Source organism: Microcebus murinus, chromosome 8 (assembly GCF_040939455.1).
Source record: "Microcebus murinus isolate Inina chromosome 8, M.murinus_Inina_mat1.0, whole genome shotgun sequence".
In the NCBI taxonomy this organism is placed as follows: domain Eukaryota; kingdom Metazoa; phylum Chordata; class Mammalia; order Primates; family Cheirogaleidae; genus Microcebus; species Microcebus murinus.
In genome coordinates this window covers 17409721-17428702 of record NC_134111.1, presented here as the reverse complement: position 1 = coordinate 17428702, position 18982 = coordinate 17409721, and the positions used below count along the sequence as shown (strand labels likewise).

The 18982-nt window shown below is 39.4% G+C and overlaps 1 pseudogene; it reads left to right on the top strand.

Moving 5' to 3' along the window:
• The first annotated feature begins 1143 nt into the window (after positions 1-1143).
• LOC105857614 (small ribosomal subunit protein uS10 pseudogene) lies at positions 1144-1503 on the top strand (annotated as a pseudogene).
• Positions 1504-18982: the final 17479 nt, after the last annotated feature.

Genomic DNA, 18982 nt, shown 5'->3' with positions numbered 1-18982 from the left:
CTCCCAAGTAGCTAAGACTACAGGCATGCACCACCATGCCCAGCTAATTTTTTAAAGAAATTTCTTGTTGAGACAGTGTATGCTATGGTGTTGTCACCATGCCCGACAACCTTGGGGGTATTTCAAGATGTTTTCTTAACACAAATGAATCAAGTCATCACAGATATGCTGTGATATATGTTTGCAAATACATATTCACATATATGTGAACCGTATGTGTTTGTGTGCAGCTGAGTACGGCTGTTGCCAAAACGGCCACAGTCTTAGAAAGCAATCAAAGGAAGGCAAGAGGTTAATTTTACTGTAAGATGTGTTAAGCAAGATGGCACTACTATCACTTAAATTTGTTTCTCACAAGTTACTTTTTAAGTGTACAATAGAGGCGTACAAGTTACTTTTTAAGTGTTCATGAGGAAGTAGCCTATTAAAAATGTTTTAGACAATATTTAAAATATCCATACAAATGAATAGCTGTGTAATAAATACATTGGAGTCCCCTATATGTCCCTTCCTTCTTCCTCACCCCCACCCTGCAGAAGTAACCACAATCCTGAATTTAAAGTTTATCATTCTGAAATGACTCCTTCCTTCTCCTTCCTTCCTTCCTTCCTTCCTTCCTTCCTTCCTTCCTTCCTTCCTTCCTTCCTTCCTTCCTTCCTTCCTTCCTTCCTTCCTTCCTTCCTTCCTTCCTCCCTCCCTCCCTCCCTCCCTTCCTTCCCTCCCTCCCTCCTTCCCTCCCTCCCTCCTTCCCTCCCTCCTTCCTCCCTTTCTTTTTTTCTTTCTTTCTTTCTCTTTCTTTTTTCTTCTCTCTGTCTCTTAAATAATCCATCTTTATTTACCTATTTATTTTTATTAGCTATTAAACTTTATAAATAAAATGGAATATGGTGTACAATATGTGATGTTTTGATAAATGTATACACACTTGTGGAATTATCGAATTAAGCTAATCAACATATCCATCACCTTACATATTATCATTTTTCGGGGGTGAGAACATAGTAAACCTCCTCTCTTGCTTTTTTTCTGAGGAAGACGCGGTCGCAGTTGCGGCGGAGCTGTGGTGGGCTTGCTTCTACTCCCGACTCAACTGCTGTTCTCTCTGGCCAAGGAGCACATCGGTCAAAAAGCTGTGCCACAGCCATGGCTTTTAGAAATACCAGGAAAACACCTGTGCAGCCAGAGGTGGTGACTCACGGAATTAGAATTACTCTAACCAGCCTCAACGTAAAGTCCGCAGAGAAGGTGTGTGCTGACTTGATCAGAGGTGCAAAGGAAAAGAATCCCAACGTGGAAGGACCAGTTTGGATGCTAACCAAGACTTTGACAATCGCTCCAAGTAAACCTCCTTGTGGTGACTGTTCTAACATTTGGGACCGCTTCCAGATGAGAATCCACAAGCAGCTCATTGACTCACACAGTCCTTCTGAGATTGGTAAGCAGATTACTTCCACCAGTATTGAGCCAGGAGTTGATGTTAAAGTCACCGTTGCAAATGCTTAAGTCAACTGTTTTAATAAATTGATTACCAGCTGTTAAAAAAAAATCTATTCTCTTAGCAATTTTCAATTATACAATACATTAATATTAACTGTAATCCCCGTGTTGTATGGTAGATCTCCAGAAGTTATTCCTCCTGTCTAACTCAAACTTTGTACCCATTGACCAATCCATTCCACTCTCTGCTTTTAAGTGTTCGACTTTTTAAGATTCCACATATAAGTGAGAGCATGCAGTTAGAATGGCTTCTTTCACATTCCAATAGCAAATTATTTTTATCATAAATTTTATGTCTATTACAGATATTTTGTATGAGTTCCTATAGTTACAACAAGAAATGCTTCGATACAGTTTAAGCTGTACTCCAAACATGCATCAGTTATATACGGCAAATTTTCATAATGCTTGGGTTTATTCCAGACCACGTGTTAGTCATGATCAAGAGGTGCCGAGCATGGCAGGAAGCAAGAGAGCGGAGGATGTCCCACTAGTCAAATGGTGACATTGTAAGGAAATACTGTTTCACTAACATAAGCATTGTATAGTTTCACAAATCTGATGATGCAAAACATTTACTCTTAAGCATATAAAATTGAACATTTAAATTATGAGAGAGAGGTTTAAAATACAACAACAATTAAATACGTAATGGAATAGTTATCCTTGTGACATAGAGCAGTGGTCCCCAACCTTTTGGGCACCAGGCACCAGTATCATGGAAGACAATTTTTCCACGGATGGGGGGTGGGGCATTGGGGGGTGTGATGCGGAGCTCAGGCAGTGATGCTCGGCCCTGGGGTTGGGCACCCTAGACATAGAGCAAACATTGCTTGGCTACAAGGTAGGTGGACAGTAACTGGTTAGTTTAGTTATTAAGAGCCTGGTTCCCAAATGCCCAAGTTGACTATATCAGAACCTTCTGGGAAGCTTTAAAAATATACATATATATTTTTTAGTTGCGTCTTTCTTACCATAGTACTGCAACATAATTTTAAAGGTTACATGCTTTTAATTTATAGGTTACATGCTTTAAAGACTTATAACCAGAAAGAGTAGACTATGTATCCTCCTCCTCCATCAATTTCCTCTCCCTGGAAGCAACCATGTTCCGTTCTTTGAAGCTGTTCCTTCTGGAATTTATTCTGTATTTCTAAATAACACACTTACACTATGTTGCTGTTTTATAGGGGGAAGGTACTAGTTTTCTTTCACTTTTGTAACCAATTGCCACAAACTCGGCAGCTTAAACAACACAAGCTTATTATCTTACAGTTCTGGAAGGTAGAAATCCCCCACGGGTTGCATGGGGCTAAAGTCAAACTGTCAGCTGAGTTCTTCCCTGGATACTCCAGGACAAAATCTACTTCCTTGCCTTTTATTTTTCTGGGTTTTTTGTTTGTTCATTTCTTTTGTTTTGTTTAGGGACATGCTCTCACTATATTGCCCAAGCTGGTCTCCAATTCCTGGGCCCAAGCGTTGCTCCTGCCTCAGCCTCTGAGTAGCTGGGTCCACAGGTGTGCGCACATTCCTTGGCTCATGGTCCCCTTCATCCATCCTCCAAGCCAGCATCATTGCATCACTGTGCTTTGCTTCTGTGGTCACATCTTCTGACCCGCTCTGCCTTCCTTTTCCACTTTTAAGGGCCTCTGTGGTTACATTGGGCCCACTAGATAAATCAGCATTATCTTCATATCATAAGATCAACTGATTAGCAACCGCAATTCCATCTAGCACCTTAATTCCCCTTCGTGATGTGATGTAGCACATTCACAGCTTCTGAGGATTAAGGTGTGAGCATTTTTGGTGGGTGGCATTTATTTTGGTTAATACAGGGGATTTATTTAGGGGCTTTACCACCCAAAAAGCAGACTTTTGCTTAAACCCTTTGTTTTTAAGGCAGCAGCCCATCTTTTCTATTTCTGGTATTTCGGAGTCCCTGGGTTTAATTTTTCTTCTGGCCTTCTGCTGTTGCCAGGGCAGGTAATATTCTAACTGCATGTGGCTGGGGAGGGAACCCTGGCGTTTACCTGCTTCTTAACCAATTCTTTTGTTTTCTGTCTCCTTCTATTCCCTCGCCTTTAGGGGTGTCATGACCTCCAGTTCTTGAGCCTTTCTGGGTTTCTATGCTGTGAATTGACTAGTTTCCAGGCTTGGCCACTGAAAGAAGTTAGCTTCTTTCTAATTTAAAAGCATTATTTTTGGCCGGGTGTGGTGGCTCACACCTGTAATCCTAGCACTCTGGGAGGCCAAGGAGGGTGGATCATTTGAGCTCAGGAGTTTGAGACCAGCCTGAGCAAGAGCGAGACCTCGTCTGTACTGAAAATAGAAAGAGATTAATTGGACAACTAAAAATATTTAGAAAAAATTAGCCAGGCATGGTGGCTGTAGCTGTAATCCCAGCTACTCGGGGGATCCTGAGGCAGGAGGACCGCTTGAGCACAGGAGTTTGAGGTTGCTGTGAGCTAGGCTGATGCCACAGCACTCTAGCCTGGGTAACAGAGTGAGACTCTGTCTCAAAAAAAAAAAAAAAAGCAATATTTTTTTGCCCACGAATTTTTCTCTCTCACTCTCTTGTTCCCTATGGTGGCTAAAAAATTCTTTGGTAATAATTTTAGAAGGGTTTCAGAGAAAGTAGAGACAAATGTGTGTCCCAGCAGCCAGAAGCCTAGTATATTCGTTTTACAGAAGACAAAGTCCTAAGGCTTTCAAATACCTTGCCTTCGATTACAAAGCCACATAAATTGGAACCAAAATTCTAATATAATCTTTCTGATTCCTGTATTGGGAGGATAATTAGATGCAATAAACTTTGAGGTCTCTTCTTAATTTAATATTTTATGGATACATTAAGCCACAGTGATTCTCAAGATTTATTGCCTATCTTACCTGACAGGCAATTTGCATTTATATACATATCATATAGCTCCTACAAGATTTTAATTAGGTTGAGAAATTTATATGTCTTTATAACTCCTATTGTGTCATATACCTGATGGTCAGCTGATAAATATTATAATGAAAGAATAATGAATACTTCTTTGCCAAACAGACTTAATCTTCAGGGTCTCCTAACCTATTGTTCTAGAACAGTCACCGTCAGAGCTAGGGCTCAGGTTAAACCCCTGGCACAATGTAATGGTAATTCTGTAGCACAATTTTGCACTTTGTGACTCAGCTATCTACTCACATGGTACTCCTAAGGCTCTTGCATACACACTTTCGAGATATGATGGCCAAGGTTGACTGTGTGGTTGTTACCACTTGATAGATATTGGCAGAGGCTTTAAGTTTTAGGCAATTTTTTTTGGCTAACACGTTTGGTATTTGGGGAATGAGAGACATCAATGTTAGTGATATCTTCCTTGTAGTCTTCCAACCTGAGACATAGAGATAGTGTTAAGGCTGGGCTATAGCCTTAGAGGTTTTCAGAATTGAAAAGTTTATTTATAATGTCAAGAGGATGAGAAGACAAGTCACAATCTGCAAGAAAATATTTGCAAAACATATACCTGATAATGGTCTATTATCAAAAATATGCCCCAAGCCCCTCTTAAAACTCAACAATAAGAATACAAACAACTTGGTTAAAAAATAGTTAAAAGACCCGAATAAGAGAAACCTCACCAAAGAAGATATCCAGATGGTAAATAAGCCTATGAAAAGATGCTCCCAGGCCAGGCATGGTGGCTCACGTCTGTAATCCTGGCACTCTGGGAGGCCGAGGCAGGCGGATTGCTGGAGGTCAGGAGTTCGAAACCAGCCTGAGCAAGAGCTAGACCCCATCTCTACTATAAATAGAAAGAAATTAATTGGCCAACTAATATATATAGAAAAAAATTAGCTGGGCATGGTGGCACATGCCTGTAATCCCAGCTACTTGGGAGGCTGAGGCAGCAGGATTGCTTGAGCCCAGGAGTTTGAGGTTGCTGTGAGCTAGGCTGACGCCACGGCACTCACTCTAGCCTGGGCAACAAAAGTGAGACTCTGTCTCAAAAAGAAAAGAAAAGATGCTCCCAAAAGATCATGTCATCAGGGAAATACAAATTAAGATGACAATGAGATACCACTACATATCTGTTAGAATGGCCAAATTCAGACTACTGACAACATCAAATGTAGGTGAGGATGTGGAACAACAGAAACTCTCATTCATTGCTGATGGGAACACAAAATGGTACAGCTACTTTGGAAGACAGTTTGGCAGTTTCTTACAAAACTAAACATACTCTTACCATATGATCCAGCCATCACGCTCCTTAGTATTTACTCAATGGAATTGAAAACTTATGTCCACATAAAAACCTGAATGTGGATGTTTATAGCAGCTTTATTCATAGTTGCCAAAACTTGAAAGCAGCCAACATGTTCTTCAGAAGGTGAATGGATAAATAAACTCTGGTACATCCAGACAATAGAAAATTATTCAGTGCTAAAAAAAAATGAGCTGTCAAGCCACGAAAAGACATGGAGGAAACTTGCATGCATATTTCTAAGTGAAAGAAGCCAATCTGAAAAAGCTACATATTGTATGATTTCAACTACAGATGCTCCTGACTTACTATAGGGCTACTTCCCAATAAACCCATTTTAAGTTGAAAATATTGTATGTCGAACACAGGCATCTTGCAGACATGATGGGAAGCAAAATCACAAAACACAATACGAAGGAAATACTGGCAACAAAAAATGCTGTAGAGTGCTGGTTGTTTACCCTCATGATTGAGTGGCCGACTAGGAGCTGTGGCTCACAGATGCTGCCCAGCGTGGTGACAGAGTATCATACTGCTAACAGCTAGCTCTGGAAAAGCACAAAGTTCAAAATTCGAAGTACAGTTTCTACTGAATGCATATCACTCTCTCGCCATTGCAAAGGGGGAAAATGGTAAGTCAAACCATCATAAGTTGGGGACTGTCTGTGTATGACACTCTCAAAAAAGCAGAACTATGGAGAGTAGAAATATCAGCAGCTGCCTGGGGTCGTGGTAAGGGAGAGATGGATGGGCAGAGCACAGGGGATTTTTAGGGCAGTGAAACTACTTATCACTATAGATTTCTGCAAATCCATAGAATGAACAAGTCCAAGAGTGAAACCTAATGTCTAACATGAACTTTGGGTGACAATGATAAGTCAAAGTATGTCAGCAGTTGCAACCCATGTACCACTATGGAGGGGGATGTTGGTTGTTAGGCCAGAATTTTGCAGGACCACAGAACAGAGAGACAGACTCGCCAAGAGCTAGCTCGAGCTAGGGTCCAAGTCCCAGAGCACCACCAACACAGTGGCCTCTATTTTGACAAGGACCCTGCACACTGAGGGATGGAGCCCTTTATATCCTGGGTGCATAACTTGTCCATGAGCTTGCACTTTACATTGATTGGTTGGTCCCTTGTGTCGCTTTACTGCAGCATTTTATTTCGCCCTAACTCTGATTGGCTTTACCCCGTTCTGGGTGCCATCTGATTGGCCCTCAAATCTGGGTTTTCTTTCTGCATTTTGTTTCATCCCATAAAACATGCTAACCCCACTGGGATTAGCCTGCTCAAGCCAACTTTCTAAAAGCAAGCAAGCAATATACAGAAGCTAAAACAAGGTGGTTAGCCTGAGGTTTCACAGGTAATGGGGGAGTCTATGTGTTTGGTGGGTAGGGGACATAGAGAAATTCTCTCTATCTTAGGACCAATTTTGCTGTGAACCTAACATTGCTCTAAAACAATAAACTCTATTAAAAATAAAGTTTATGGTGCTCACTACTCCCACATATTCTTTACATTGTAAATTTAAAAATTATGGTAGTCCTCATATATAATTCAAAATTGATGCAATGCTAAATTGGAAATACTTAAAAAAATTTTTTTCCTAAATGAAAACATCCTTGCTTTTGAGGGGTAATAGCAAATTATTTCAAAGAACATTTTTACCCTCATCTTGTGTGGGTTCTCCTGATTAGTAGAACTTGGGGTCTGCCTTTCCAGCTACCTAACGTATGCAGAGGTGACATGCATACTTTCCTTCCCCCATGGCTCCTCTGTCCCCATGGCTCCTCCTCTGTCCCCATGGCTCCTCTGTCCCCATGGCTCCTCTGTCCCCATGGCTGAGGCACATGGAAAGTCGCAAGTCCTGAAAACCCCTTCCCAGGGTGAGGTACCTACAAGGTCTCAAGCTACTTTCTCTTGGTTCCTGAAGTCCCTGGCCAGCTGGGTGACTATTCAGAGGTCCCTTCCAAGGCTGAATGTGGGGTTTAAGACAGATGGATGCGAACTTTTAGAGCTAACCTCTGTTGTCCAGCTGAGTGAACTTGGACAAGTATCTCTCTGAACCTCTGGTTCTTTTGTAACATTTGTTTTAAATCTTTTGTACCATTTGTTTTCATATACCAGCCTCCTGGTGGGCACGTGAAGAAGAAATGGAATAATACACACAAAAAAGACAGCTCGGAACCTATCAATAAGTATCAGTTTCAATCTTCTCTTTCCCAACTCCATGACAAAGACCATGATCCTGGTGACAATAATACCATACTGCTTCATAGCAATTTACAAATTACAAAGCAATTTAATACGTAGTCCTAGCATTATCAAACATTAGCGTTTGAAGGCAACTGAAAAAAAAATCACCCAGCTATTTGTTTTATCTTATCAGTGAATAACCTGAGGCCAAGAAACCTCATGTAACATAACAAAGGTCACCCAGCTAGGTAATGGAAAGAGTGTGATTAAAAACATGGATGATATTTTCTCCTAAATACTTCTTTTGGCATATCTTAGCTTTATTGAGTATGTAGAGTATTACTCCTAGAGTAGTAGCTACTGTTTATAATCATCAGCAAAAATGCCAAGAATTTTCCACTACTTTCACATCTTATTCCCACAACAGGCTTCTAAAGTGGGTACTACTATTTTATCATTTGCAGAATCCCGAAATGAAGGCTCAGAGAAGTTGAATAATATCTACAAGTTCACCCAGCCTGTAAGAGGCAGAGCAGAAATGGGCCTGGCAAATGCTCCTCACACTCAGAGTGTTGTCTGGGTGGGGTTATTATACAGTAGGGCAGTTTGAGTTGGCTGAGCTGTTCAAACCATCTGTGCACGTGACTCCCTGTGATTAGTATTTGTTGCTAGGAAACGTGGCAGTGGAAAGTGCATGCACTTTGCACTTAGGCTGGGGCTGGAGCCCAGACTCCAGAGAAGGTGGTCTGTGGACTGAGCAAGGACTTTGTTGTCAGTCTGACCCGTGTCTGAGTCCCAGTTTAGCCAAGCACTTGATTATGTAACTTTGGGCAAGTGACTTGTCTTCTCTAGCTTCTCCCACCTGTGAAATGGAATATAATAATATGGATCTTGTTGGATTGTTGCACAAAGGAAATGAGAGATACTGTTTGTAAATTATATACACAGTACTTCGTGCAGTACTGGTTTGCACAGCTTTGAGCAGTACTTGTTACTCTTGTTACCTATGGGTGCTTACTGAATATTGACTTTCTTATTATTGTTTTCATTATCATTTAACTTTTCTGAGTCTTGGTTTCCTTATTAGTAAAATGGGAAAAAATATGACATCTGTGTATCAGTGTAATAAGTAGAGAATTGTATATAAAGTACCTGGTACCCAAAAAATGGTCACTCAAAAGAATGGATCCAATAAAGTGTATCCTAGAGGCTTCTGTAACCGAGTCACATGAATAATGAAGATAAATATTAACTTATTAGAAAGTATAGATAAGTAGTCTTAATGCCAATAATGTCAATAATGTTGTTCTATGTGGTAGGTTGCTTCCAAATCTCCATTTTCCATTTCATAAAACCAACATCAGGGTTAAATGTGAAGCTACAGGTTTAGACAGAGGTGAGCTTTGCCTGGGGCTAAAGGGATGGAGGACTGAAATGTCTTCAACTCCAAGTTTGAAAAGCAAAAATGTATCCGTCTCTGTGGGTTGCCTTCCTCAGGAGTCATGTTAAGACTAATTCCTGAGTTAGCTGAGACATAAGACTTGGTTTGTAAGAAAAGTGATTTAAGCTAGTGAAATAGAAATTGTTCCAGAAGGTCTTTGATGAGGGAATAAAACGGTGGGCATTTCATGGCTTTGCCACAGACTTCCGTGTGTGATGTCTTTTCTGAGGTGTGCCTTTTGTGCCGCTTCAATCATGCTGAGGGGAATGGTACTGTCTGTGCTAATAACACCAAGCGGCCATTCCCTTCCTCACGCTCCTGGCTCCTCTGCAGGCAGAGAAATACGTGGGTGTCTGAAGCGAGTCTCTGCTTGGGGCGGCGCCTTTGCTCTGGCTGGACGGGGGCTGTGGAGCGGGGAACCTAGACCAGACGTTCTCTGAGGCGCACAAAGGTCGGAAAAACAAACATCACCAAAAACCCCGTGTGGCTGTGGACAGAGAGACCCACCCCCACTGACCCAGGAGAGCCCTGCTGCGGGCTAATTGGGCATCTCTGTCGGCCTCACCACCTCTGCGGTCTCCCTGCCTGGGTCAGGGCTGCTAAAGAAGGCGTAGGGCTGGAGACATCACGGTGGCCTTTCTCCTTCAGGTTTTTTCGTGGAGGGTATGAGGTAAACAGGGGCAGGGTGGGATGTTCGAAAACATAGGGAGAGGCCGGGCGTGGTGGCTCAGGCCTGTAATCCTAGCACTCTGGGAGGCTGAGGTGGGAGGATTGCTTGAGCTCAAGAGTTTAAGACCAGTCTGAGCAAGAGCAAGACCCCGTGTCTGCTATAAATAGAAAGAAAATTAGCCAAAACAACTAAAATTAGAAAAAAAAAATTAGCCGGGTATGGTGGCGCATGCCTGTAGTCCCAGCTACTTGGGAGGCTGAGGCATGAGTATGGCTTGACCCCAGGAGTTTGAGATTGCTGTGAGCTAGGCTGATGCCACAGCACTCTGGCCCAGGCTATATAGTGAGATTCTGTCAAGGAAGGAAGAAGGAAGGAAGGAAGGAAGAAGGAAGGAAGGAAGGAGGAAGGAAGGAAGGAAGGAAGGAAGGAAGGAAGGAAGGAAGGAAGGAAGGAAGGAAGGAAGGAAGGAAGGAAGGAAGGAAGGAAGGAAGGAAGGAAGGAAGGAAGGAAGGAAGGACAAGAAAGAAAGAAAGAAAGAAAAGGGAGATACAGCAGACAGGACAGGAGACTGGAATCCCATCTCCGTGTTCTTTCAGGTGTGGATCCTGGGTAAATACATCAACCACCCTGTGTTACCCCAGGATTCCCTGCCTGTGAAATGGGGGTTAGGAGTGTTGTGAAAATCAAATACCATATTTGTGTTTGACATGCTGTGTTGTCATGTTCCAGAAATGTCTTCAAAAACTAAAAAATAATTTAAAAGTTAAATATAGAAATGCAAACTACATGATGGCCAAAAAGAAGCTTAACCTTCAAGATCTCCTGTTCAAAGGTGAAATAACACCTAAGGAAGTATTTTGACAATTCCCTCAGGTCTATAACTGTATTATACCATTTGAGAAATAGCCTTTTATTTAAATTTTTCTGGATTAAAAGTGCCCCGAAAAATATTTTTATCAAACAGTGACATACTCTTCCTAAATTATTTTGAAAGGCGAAGTCTTAAGGACTGTTTGAAGAAAAAAAAAAATTAATCTTCTTGAACACTTGGTATCTAGGCAAATAAATGCATTTCTAACATTGGTATTTTTAATTAAGTATTTAGCTATTGTCTAGAAGAAAGTCCTTTTATATTTCTGAAAAGCTCCCTACCGTCATCTTAATTATGACAAACTATTTAGTTTTGTAGGAATGCTGCTCCTTTCACAGCTAATGAATTCTGAAGTTCTTACTTGCCTGCACTTTAAGGCCATCACTATGAAGATTCAGAATATTCCTTTTTAAATAAATTAACTCATTTCTGAAGAGCAGGCAACACTGATCCCTTGACTATTCCAACTGTCTTTTATAGGAAAGAAAAGTATGGAAAGAACATTTCCCCAAATATAACCTGTAGGTTCCCATACAGAAAGACAAAATTCATACCTCCCCCAAATAATGGTTCCCTAGAGGGGAGAGGGAATAATATTTATTGAGCATCTGCTGTGAAGCAGGTATTATGCCAAGAGCATTAGATGCATGTCTCATTTTACTTCCATGGGCTCCATCTCATTTTAATACTTTAACAACACTATGACATAGAAATCTCTTCATATTTTGGTATATTCTGCTCCCCAAACATGTCTCTATCTCCATTCCTTCCGCCTCTACTTCATCTCTAGGTAGAGCTGTGTCTCCCAGTATTTTCATGTTGTGGCTCAGGTAGAAAAGTAGAACATTTGCATGACATGCTAAAACAAACAACAGAGTATTCTGGAGCATTTAGATAAGGCTTGGTGGGAAAATTCATTTATATATAGTGTAATTATAAGAAAAATAAATATATATTATGGGAGATAAATATTGAATTTGTAGTACACTTGCAAATAAAACACATTTGATGGACATAGGGCTATTTAGATATTGTCTTTTTTGTTGTGTCAGCTTGAGTAAGTTGTGCTTTTCAAAAACTATGTCCATCTTATCTGATTTGTCAATGTTATTAGTACAAACCAATTCATAGTATTCCCTTATTATCATTTTAATGTCTGCAGAATCTGTAATTTTGTAACGTCTTACATTGCTGATGTTGGCAATTGGTGTTTTCTCTTTTTTTTCTTGATGCTTTATGGTTGGCAATCTTATTGATATTTTCATGGACTCAGATTTGTTGATTTTCTCTATTGTTCATTTTCTATTTCCTTGATTTCACTCTAATTTTCTTTTCTTCCTTTTTTTAATTTTGTGTTTAATTTGCTCTACCTTCTCTTGATTCTTAAAGTATAAGCTCTGATCATTAATTTTATCTCTTTCCTCATTTTAAATATTAGCATTTAAAACTATAAAGTTTCCTCTAAGTACTACTTTATCTGTATCCCATGAATTTTGAAATGGTGTGTTTCATTATCATTCTGTTCACATATTTTCTAACTTTCCTTGTGGAAAAAAAAAATAAATATATATATATAGCCTAAGGGTCATTAGAAATATGCTGTTTATTTACAAATATCTGGAGATTGTCTAGATTTGTAGCCACTGGTCATACATGGATATTAAAAGTAAAATTATATAATCAATTAAAATTAAAAACTCAGCTGCCGAGTTGATCTAGCTACATTTGAAGTGCTCAATAGTCACATGTGGATAGTGACTCCCATATGGGGCAACACAGATATTTCCATCATTGCAGAAAATTCTATTAGGATATTTTGTTGTTATTGATTTCTAATTTAATACTACTGTAGTCAGAGAATATTTTCTGTATGATTTCTGACCTTTGAAATTTACCGATACTTGTATTATGGTCCATAAAATAGTCTGTCTTGGTGGATGTTTTGTGTGCACTTGAGATTACACAATCCACTTCATTGTTGGGTGTCATGCTATGGAACCATCAATTAAGTTGTGTTGATAGCTTCCATGTCTTTGTTAATTTTATTGTCTAGTCCTATCAATTGCTGAGAGATATTGAATTCTTCAAAATGATTGTGGGTTTATCTGTATTTTTCTTTTGTTCCGTCACAGTTAAATTTGATATGTTTTCTTGATTACTTAACCTATTCATCATTATGAAATGCCTGTCTTTATCTCAGTATACTCTTTTAGTTGAAGTCTACTTTTTATTATATAATATAGTCGTAGCAGATTCTTTTATGCTTAGTGTTTACATGGTATATCTTTTTCTATTTTCCATCCTTTTACTTTCAACTTTTCTGTGCCTTGAGGCTTAAAGTGTATTTCTTGTCAACAACATATACTTTGGTTTTGCTTTTTTTTTTATTAGCCTGACACTCTCTGCCTTTTAATTCATTTGTTTAGTTTATATATAATTATTGCTATATTTGTGTTTTAATCAACCATAGTGGTATTTTATTTATATTGTTCCATCTGCTTTTTTTTCGGTTCTTTCTTTTGTGTGTGTGTGTGAATTATATATTTTTAAGTTTCTATTGTTATTTTCTGTGTTAGTTATCATTGTTAGTTGCTTTTAGTTATGTCTCTTCATGTTGTTTTTAAGTGGTTGAACTAGAGATTACAAAGCGCATCTTTAACTTATCACAGCTACAATAAAAATTACTTTACTACTTCAAAAGCAATGTAAAAAATCTTAAAATAATATATTTTAATTACCACTATGCCACCTCTATGCTCTTGTCATGTATTTTACTTCTATGTATGCCAGAACCTCACACTACATTATTATTTTTATTTTTAGAAATCATTAGTTTTTAAAAGCCACGTGTGTGTGTGTGTGTTTTAATGCCCTTTATGTTTACTAACATGTTTTTTCTTTCAGAGTTCTCATCCACTCTAAAGAACTGGGTCTCTATCTGATATTGTTTCCTTTCAGCCTAAAAATTTGTTTTGGTAATCCTTTTAGTAGAAGTCTGCCCAAGACAATTTTCTTCACTTTTTCTTCTTGAAAATATCTTTATTTTCTCTGTCATTTTTGGAAAAGATTTTACTGGGCATACAATTCTAGATTTAGGTTTTTTTCTTTCTTTTAACATTTTAAAGATGTCATTCCACTGTCTTCTGATGTCTTGTTGTTTCCAGTAAGAAGCTGTATTTTCTGTTGTTGCTCCCCTTTATGTAAAGTGTCTCATTTTCTCTGGTAGTTTTTAAGATTTTCTCTTTATGTTTGGATTTCAGCAGTTTGATTATGTTGTCTCTAAGGGTGTTTTTGCTGATATTTCTTTGTGTTCATCCTCCTTTGGGTTTGCCGGGTTTATTGAATATTGGGCTAATGTCTTTTGTATATATTAGAAAATTCTAGGTCATTCAAATATTGTTTCCTAGAACTCAAATTATGTGTTTATTTCACTATTTTATATATATCATATATTTTACATTTTAAATAGAGTTCAAATATAAACTATCTGATTGCCTTCAATTTCACTGATGCATTCTCTTCTGTGTACAGTGTGATAATAACTTATTGAAACATTTTTTTATCTATAAAATGAAATATTTTAATTTCCAGAATTTCCATTTGGCTCTAAAATTGTCCATCTGTTCAAAGATGTTGTTCACTTGTTCCACTCAGTCTTTTTATACATTCATTATTATTATTTTAAAGTCCCTGTCTGATAATTTCAACAATTTCATGGCTCTATTTACTGTTTCATGGTTCTATTTACTGTTTTCTCTTTTGAGGAAGAGTCATTTTTTTCTTACTTTTTCATATGTCTTATAATTTTTGATTGAATTCGGATACCATGAATCATAAATAAATAGTAGAGTCTGAAGAAAATAAATATCCAGAAAAGGGCAGGTTTCTTTCTCTCTCTCTTCCTCCCTCCCTCCTTCCTTCCTTCCTTCCTTCCTTCCTTCCTTCCTTCCTTCCTTCCTTCCTTCCTTCCTTCCTTCCTTCCTTCCTTCCTTCCTCCCTCCCTCCCTCCCTCCCTCCCTCCCTCCCTCCCTTCCTCCCTCCCTCCCTCCCTTCTTTCTTTTCTTTCTTTCTTTCCTGGCAGGCTATTATTAGTCAGAAGCTTTAAGATAATCTAGTCTGTAGTCGATCTAGGTCTGAAATTTTTGTTGCTTTAGTTAGATTTAGTTCACTATAGGCTTCACATTGTTTGATTGAGGAATCAGAATATTCTTTTTAGCACATGAGTGCTTGGGTTGGACTATTAGTCCTTCTTTCCTGCCTTCAGATTTTAGCAGGCCTTGTGTAACTTTGCCCTGTGTCTGATTCTCCTATCTTGTCTCAAGTGTGGATGGCCTCTGCCATGTACTCAGTGCAAGGCATGGAACATCTAGGGGTTTCCCTTTAATATCCCTGTTATGCCCTTGGACTTTGGCAGGACCTAGGCCCTTGGGTTTGGGGTGGGGTGTCTTTCCTAGCTCTCTGGCTAGGTAGGTGGTCCTTACCTAGTAAGAAAAGGCACACAGCATCTGTGGGGTTTCTTGCAGTTCTTTTTAGACTTCAGCAAGCTTGGCACACATTTATTTGGAGAAGAAAAGGGGATATTTTCCTCAGCTCTCCAGCTCCTCTGCAGTAGTGGATGGTCCTTGTGTTGTGTGCAATATAATGTCCAGGGTGCCTGTGAAGTTTCTCACAGTTCTCTCCTCTGCCTTCATTCTTTAGCAGACTTCATGCACTTGTACCTCATGTTTTTTTTTTTCCCAGCTCACTGTTCCTCCCTCAGTGGCAGATAGCTGCTGCCTTATACTCAGTACCATGACCAGAGTGCCTGTGTGCCTGCGGAATTCCCCTCAGTCCTTCTGCTCAGACTTCAGCAGGCCCTGCACGCCTGTGTCTTGGGGTCTCTCAGCTCTCTTGCTCCACCCCAGTCTTTCTTATGAGCACTCAGCAAAGGCCTATGGAAAAGAGTTGGTTGGTAGGTACAGATTCCACTTATGTCAGAGCTTCTTGGGGATTCTAAATAATCACACCAGCTTGTATTCTCCTTTTAAAATTGCGTTAAAAGTCCAGCAGTTTTTTCTTATCTACATCTATGGCAGCTTCTTCTTCCATTCTTTTTGCTGCCAAGGATAAAAGGAGCTATGGGGGTCTCCTCTCTCCTAGGAGGTTGTTTCCACTTCTTGAATTTTGGTTTATTAGATTTCTTTACAACCTGAACTCTCTTATAGGCTTTTGAAAATTATGATTTTATAGATGATCTGGCTTATTCTTGTTGCTAGGGTGGGAGCAATGTTCTCTTGTGACTTTCTTCATCTCCAGTGAAAGTGTAATTTAACATAGCTTGTTACATTGAGTTTTATGTTGAAATGGTTACAAGCCAATTCTAATTGACTTTTTAATGTATTCTCTTCAAATTCTTGATCATCATCCTTTAAAATAGAGTTTTGCACAGAGGTGATAAAATACTTAAAACCATTTTTTTTACAACCATTGAAACATTTGGAAGAATTAAAATTATATTTAAAGTCTTTAATAGTGATTCTTTTTCTTGTATTGACAAATGCTATGCTAAATTTTATTTTGTAACAATGCAAACAGAATTCAAATGCAAACTATCTTTTGCATAGCAAGTATTTAAAAATAACAGTGGAGCTCTAATTTACAGAAACAACGGCAAAGCACTCACTGGAAAGTTAACTGGGTTTCTAGTAAGAGCACATCAGTCACAAAGGGACAATTATCTGATATATGTGAAACAGAACTTTGAGAGTATAAAGAAAATGAAATCAGTAAGTTGAAGACATATCTGCATTCCCATATTCATTGCAGCATTATTCACAATAGCCACGATAATGGACTCAACCTAACTATATATTAATTGATGAAGGAAATGTGGTATGTACACAATGGAATATTATTCAGCCTTTATAAAGAAGGAAATCCTGTCATTGGTGACAACATGGGTGAACCTGGAAGACATCATGCTAAATGAAATAAGCCAGGCACAGAAAGACAAATACTACACGGTCTCATTTATATGTGGAATCTAAAAAATTTGAACTCACAGCAGCGGAGAGCAGAATGGTGGTTCCCAGGAGCTGACGGGGGTGGGGGGTGGGGGTGGGGGGGTGGGAATTAGGGAGATGTTGGTCAAGGGACACAAAATTTCAGTTAGACAGGAAGATCAGTTCAAGAGTTCTATTATACAATATGGTGACTACAGTTAAAACCAATGTATCATATACTTGAAAACTGCCGAGAGTAGACGTTGTTTCCTATGGCTCGAATATGTCCCCTCCAAAATTCAGGTGTTGCCAATGTGATAGCATGAAGAGCTGGTGCCTTCGTGAGGGCTTTTCCCTGGTGGTGGAATTAAGGCCCTCATGAAAGAGGCTTCGCATAGCGTTCAGCTTGCTTGCCCTCTGCCTTTGGCCACACGGGGGCTCAGCCTTCCTTGTGGAGGACGTGGCGTCAGGTGCCATCTTGGATGTGTAAAGCATCCCTCTACACTAGACTACAGGACCTGCCAGCGCCTCAGTCTTGGCCTTCCCACCCCTTAGAACCCTGAGAAAACAAATTCGTGTTCTTTATAAATGACCCAGCCTCAGGTATTTTGTTATCGCAGCACAGAATAGATTATGACAGTGTTCTAGCCACAACAAAAGAAGTAGATGAGGTGATGCATATGTTTGTCAGCTTGACGTAGCACACATAACCTCTGCATCCTTGTCAGCTCCCCTGTCTGATGGGGCTCAACTGAGATAGTGGATGTACATGCTGTTGGTATACAAGGGCTGTCCGGAAAGTATCCAGCCATGCAATATGAAAAACGTATCAACGATGGCTGGATACTTTACAAACGACCCTCAGGTGATGCATTACTGTATCAAGATAAAGAAAGCACAATGATTATAGAAATGACTGAGCCTCGTTAAAATGTCTAAGTACATTAAATGTGCAATCTTGCACTGCCCTCATCCTGGACAGTGTGGCCGTGTGGGGGAGAGGTAGGGTAGTGGAGTTGGGGAACTCCAAAGTGATGAGAATCCTGACTCGACCACTTAACTAGCTGTGGGGTGCTGGACAAACTATTTGCCATTCCTATGCCTTAGTCTTCCTCTTTGTAAAGTGGAAATACCATCAGGATGGAGCTCACAGGGTGTTATGTGCTGACAGAGCATAGACAGGTTGCAAATGCTCATAAAGGGCACACTGTTTTAGTGAAAGGAAATTTTTGGTGCTCCTCAAATTGCAACAAATAGCACACTGCCTGCTCCACCTTTTCATAAAGCATTTCCCTAAGATGGGAATAGATGTTCTGTGGGGAAAAATCCAACCAGACACATTTCTATGATCAAAAGTTTGAGAAATGCTATACATTACACCTCCTTTGGAAGCTTCACAGCATGCATTTGCATATCAAAGGTTCTGAGATGCTCCACTATAGAGAAATTTGTTCTATTTTATTTATGCAGGATGTCTTAAGTTTATTTATATATGAAACACTTTTTTGTGGCCTATTTCTTAACATCCCAGGTAACTATTTTCATCTGTTAACATCCTTGTTAAAAAAAAAAAATCCCTTCAATGCAAGTGAGAAAAACTAAAGAGGTACTATTGTTTATGAACAATGGAACAGAAAATAAAGGTTATGGCATATCATTTAAAGTGCTAAAATCAATAAAGGATACAAATAGTGATGAAACTCTACTGGAGGTAGGGTTTGATGGATGGTATAGGTGAACTGAACTCACCTACTAAAGGAAGTCAGGAAATCTCCCAAATTAATACACAAAGCAAAAGTGACAAAAAGTCATTATTTGTAGATATGGTAGGAACCATCCAAACAACTGGAATTTTTGTCTTTTGTTACAAGTCCCTCTGTAAAGCCTTATTTTTAAAAACATATGCATGAGTTACTTGAATAAAAATTTATACACACAAATCTTTGAATATACTCAGTTTCCAGGCTTCGCTTACTCTAGGCTGAGCCAACCCTAGAACTGATGGACAAAGAATGTCAAGGCCCCCCACCCCCATCGCCACAAATCTAACAGCACATGGAGCTGCGATCGAT